This window comes from Lupinus angustifolius, chromosome LG17 (genome assembly GCF_001865875.1).
Source record: "Lupinus angustifolius cultivar Tanjil chromosome LG17, LupAngTanjil_v1.0, whole genome shotgun sequence".
In the NCBI taxonomy this organism is placed as follows: domain Eukaryota; kingdom Viridiplantae; phylum Streptophyta; class Magnoliopsida; order Fabales; family Fabaceae; genus Lupinus; species Lupinus angustifolius.
Window position 1 is genome coordinate 18509630 of NC_032025.1, and position 5752 is coordinate 18515381.

Sequence of the window (5752 nt, forward strand, 5' to 3'; positions counted from 1 at the left end):
AGGAGTTGGCTAGAACCATGTTGACAGAGAGCAAAGTGCACAAGTACTTTTAGGCGGACGTGTTTCATAGTGCTTGCTATGTTATAAATAGAATACTTTTTAGGCCTATTCTTAAAGAAAACCCCCTATTGGCTTTTTAATGGCCGAAAACCAAATATTTCTCATTTTCATGCTTTTGGATGTAAATGCTTTATATTAAACAATGAAAAATAACTTTTAGGTAAATTTGATCCAAAAATTGTTTTAGGAATATTTCTTGGGTACTCTAATCATAGAAAAGCTTATAGAGTCTTTAACAAAAGAACAATGACAATAGATGAGTCTATCCATATTGTATTTGATGAGTATTCTCCAAAAGAAGAGAAGAGTATGGTTGATGATCTTGTAGCTACTCATGAGGATGCATACTTCAAAGATCAAGTATCTGAAAATGTGATGCTAGAAGACCAAGAATCAAGTCAAGGACATGCTAGAATGCCACAAGCTTGGAAGATAAATAAAGATCACCTTATCGATAACATAATAGGTGTCATTTCTAAGGTAGTGGTAACCCGAAATTCTTTGTGCAATATTTTTAATTTCTTTGCATTTGTTTCTTAAATTGAGCCTAAGAATATTGATGAGGATATTGAGGATGAGCATTGGTCACTAGCTATGCAAGAAGAGCTAAATGATCATCCTATAATAGGCACTAAATGGGTGTTTAGAAATAAGGTTGATGATTCCGGCTTGATTATTAGAAACAAAGCTAGATTGGTAGCTAAAGGTTATAATCAAGAAGAAGATATTGACTATGATGAGACTTATGCTCTTGTAGCAAGATTGGACGCTATTAGAATGATTTTAGCCTTAACATCTATCATGCATTTTGTACTTTTTCAAATGGATGTATAAAGTTTCTACTTAAATGACTTTATTCAAGGAGAGGTATGTGAGGAAAAACCTCCAGTTTTCAAAACTACCAATTACCTAATCATGTTTTCAAATTGAAAAATGCCTTATATGGATTAAATCAAGCTCCTAGAGCTTCATATGATAGGCTAAGTTCTTTCCTTTTATAGAAGGGGTTGTTGGGTACCACTGAGGTAAGAATACACCTAGGGGGTGAATAGGTGTAGCGGATCACTAATCCCGCTTTTCCGATATTTGTGCAAAATACAAAGCTGGTATAGTTAATCGATTATCAACAAGGTTAATCGTTTAAAGACAGTTCTGTTAATCGATTATGGTTAGTACGTTAATCGATTATACTGGTTGTTTACTCTTTGAAAAATAGTCTTTTCTTGCTTTGAAAACAGTGATGAATCTTGATATTTACTATCCTAATATTGATTCATGATTATCAACATATTAACATCAATTAGAAATTAATCACAAAATACAAATAAACTCATAAAGCTAGTAAAGACAGAAACGTAAAGAGATAGGGAAAGAGAAATTGTGCTCGAGGATTTTATCTTGGTTCGTTTAAGGGTTCACTTGCAAACTACATCCAGGCCACCCGGTTGATATGGGAGATTTTTCTTCACTATCAGAAATGTTATTCAATTACAATCACACTTCCAATAATCCTAGCAATAACTTCTTTCTTGAAATCGTTGAGCGACCAAGCTCGGTTTGACCTCTATCTATGCCTACTTGGATACCACACCATTTGCACAAATTGGCCTCAGCCAAAACTATCGCTCAAATCAAGATTCCCTGCTTTGTGAAGACGGCTGATTCTCAACGTGTGATGATACCACACACCATGAGAAGTATCCTCAAAATACAGAAATTTTGCCGAGTTACTTTGCATACAAGATTGTGCGGATATAGACTATGATTTCAACTCTATAACCCTTGACAGAAAATCACTCAAAATCCCTAAAAACTAGATGTGGAAATCATGCAAGGTCTTTCAATTGAATGAAAAATTTAGCACAATGGAAAAAACTCTCTCTTTTCTCTCTTGAGAATGTATGCAAGAAAAACTTCTCAAAGAATCAACAAGATAGCAACGAAAACTTAAGCACAATGAATCTTAAGTTTTTTTTTGTGTTCTTTTTCGTTGTTTTTTTAATTGAAAGTGTGAAAAGCTTCTCTCTAAAACTGATTTGTTCTGTTTCAAAATAACAGATTTTGTTGATAACTAGCCAATTGATATTAATTGATTAAATGGCAAGTTAATCAATTACAGTGTTTCTTGAAAACATATTTTCAATTATGGCTTAATCGATTAAAAACTTGCTTAATCGATTAATAAGCAAAAATCCTGGGAGGTTAGCTACTGTAACTCCATTTAATCGATTACATCTTCACTTAATTGAGTAACGGATTTCACCAGGACTTAATCGATTATCAAATGAGTTAATCGATTAATATTGTTTAAAAATGGTTTTTCCTAACTATATGGTAAACATCTTATATGATGAATGAACATGCAACATGATTTTAGAAATGATTAATTCCTTTATGAACAAAACAATGTATGCTTAAAGCAAATGCATGAAACTTACTTATCATATATATGTATGTAGATGTGATGCCTCAACCCATATGATTTTCATTTTAGACTTTTTGTGAGACACTTTCATCTTGGGTTTACCTAACCTAAACTCAACACTAGGAAAACATCTTTGGACTCCAGAATATAAAAAACAACCCTAAGTTCTATGACGTTGACCTTGAGTTTTCAGTATGTTGTTTGTTGAGATGTCCAAGTCTTCAAACTTCCATATAAGACCTTGTCTTCATCAAAACTTAGTAGGTTGGTTATGAAGGCATCCTTTGACTATTTGCCATTTCAGGGATTTGCAAGGGGTAAGTTTGATACCACCCTATTCATACTAAAATTAGAAAAATATATATTGTAAGTACAAATATATGTTGATGATATTATATTTGGTGTTATTAATGATGTTTTATGTAAGAATTTTTCTGAATTAATAAAGGGAGAGTTTGAAATGTCCTAGATGGGAGAGATCACTTTCTTTCTTGGGCTACAAATCAAGAAAATGGACAATGACATATGTGTTCATCAAACAAAGTATTACAAGGAGCTATTAAAAAGTTTTATATGGAAAAAGCATAGGATGCATCCACACCAATGCCTACTTCATGCTATCTTGATAAGGATGAGAAAGACAAATCTATTGAGGTAACTAAATATCGTGGTATGATAGGATCTTTACTTTAATTTACTACAAGTAGACTCGATATCATGTCTAGTGTATGCATATGTGCTAGATATCAAGCTAATCCTAAAGAATCACATCTCACGGCTATGTTGAATCTGTCCCATGCTTCACAGAGACTTTCCTCCGTAGGTTGGATGAAAGTGGAGATATTAGTTTTTAAGTCCATGAATTTTCCTTACGGAAAATATCTTGACATATATTTTTCCTCCACCACGTTCCAGTTGTTTTGAATATGTTGTGGAAGATCTAGGAACCATTCTTTGGCTTTTCCGATAAGTGTTAACAGAAAACGCCTCAGAAAAATGGTCTCCTCCTCAGATTCAGAGCTCCCAGCAGTACCAACCAACTTGTAGAATTTTGTGAGGTGATTATACGGATCTTCATGATCTAGACCAGCAAAAGGATTGGCGTACATAAGTTGTACCAACCCAGTTTTCATTTCTGGTGGCCTTTGAGTGCCTGAGCGTCTTCATATTCTGATCATATTTCTGGGGTTAAAATTGACAAATCCACCAATGTTGTTTTGATTTTCTGCCCTTGATTCATGATTCTCTACCATTTCTATTCTTTCTTCTTGGATGATAGGTCTTGCTTGACGAGCCCTCTTTTGTGTTTTTTTTTTCTTTTTGAGAGTTTTCTCTATTTCGGGATCAAGAGAAAATTCAATTTTTTTGTTCATGCACAAGAAAGGTTTTCTCTGTCTATTTTCCAAGAAGAGTTAGTAGATAAATAATATACATATTTAATAATATACATCTTTGTACAAAGTCAAAACAATTTGTACAAAAACAAAAATATATTTATGCACAATTATTTGATGAATGACATATAAATATGACATGTTATTTTATTAAAGTAATTCCCCGGCAACGGCGCCAATTTGTTGAAAGAATTAGTTGGAGAGGTTTTCCCCTCTCAACAAATCGTCCCGAGAGTAGTGCCAATTTGTTGAAAGCGGAAATTCCCTCATTTCGGCGTGTTTCCTTTTTATTTTATTAAGTAAGTGAACTCGGTTTTATTCTTTGTTCGCCATCTCGGCTTTGTTGAAATAATTTCCAACGCCGGTATAATGGTTTCAGGAATATTCCAGTTATAACTTACTTCTAATAATCATGTGAATAAGTTATTCCTTATTTGCCCCATCTCGGCTTTGTTAGAATAAATTCTAATGTCGGTACCTTTGAATAATTACCTTTGAATACTATCTCGGTTTTGTGGAATAAATTCCAACACTGGTTTAATGGTATTCTAATGTACAAAAATGATGAATAGTTAGTTGTTAGAAACAAATAAATAAATAAAGAACAAAAGAATAATAAAGTTAAGTGACATTTATTTATTTACTCCATTTCAGGTTCCTTTTATTAACAAACCAAACTTCTTCCTTAAGGAAGGTTGGTATTAAAGAATAAATAAATTGCGGAATGTAAATAACAATAAATAAAAGTTAGTAAGTTAGTTTCATCACTTTTGTATATTAAAAGGTGTTTCAACAAATAAATTTATTGATAACACTTTACTATTTTAGAATTTACACTTCTTTCAAGATTCAGTTGTAGTATAGTATAGAGTTATGTCGAACCACAAGGAATTGCCTAATAGAATGAATCATATGAACATGTCAATGCACAAATAATGAGTTAAATATATTTTGGTTTTGATTTGAATTGAATTTCATATAAACAATTAACAAGAAACATAAACTAAATATTAACAAATTCTTGAGGAGACAAGATCATTTTGAATAATGAAAATATTTCTCAACTTCTTATGAATTTGAACTACTTAGACAAGTTCTTATGTTTTACGTTGATTAACTCCAAACACCAAGGTCTGAAATCCTCCTTTTAGTGTATATCCTAAAATGGTAGAATGTTGGATGAAAGTGGAGATATTAGTTTTTAAGTCCATGAATTTTCCTTACGGAAAATATCTTGACATATATTTTTCCTCCACCACGTTCCAGTTGTTTTGAATATGTTGTGGAAGATCTAGGAACCATTCTTTGGCTTTTCCGATAAGTGTTAACAGAAAACGCCTCAGAAAAATGGTCTCCTCCTCAGATTCAGAGCTCCCAGCAGTACCAACCAACTTGTAGAATTTTGTGAGGTGATTATACGGATCTTCATGATCTAGACCAGCAAAAGGATTGGCGTACATAAGTTGTACCAACCCAGTTTTCATTTCTGGTGGCCTTTGAGTGCCTGAGCGTCTTCATATTCTGATCATATTTCTGGGGTTAAAATTGACAAATCCACCAATGTTGTTTTGATTTTCTGCCCTTGATTCATGATTCTCTACCATTTCTATTCTTTCTTCTTGGATGATAGGTCTTGCTTGACGAGCCCTCTTTTGTGTTTTTTTTTTCTTTTTGAGAGTTTTCTCTATTTCGGGATCAAGAGAAAATTCAATTTTTTTGTTCATGCACAAGAAAGGTTTTCTCTGTCTATTTTCCAAGAAGAGTTAGTAGATAAATAATATACATATTTAATAATATACATCTTTGTACAAAGTCAAAACAATTTGTACAAAAACAAAAATATATTTATGCACAATTATTTGATGAATGACAT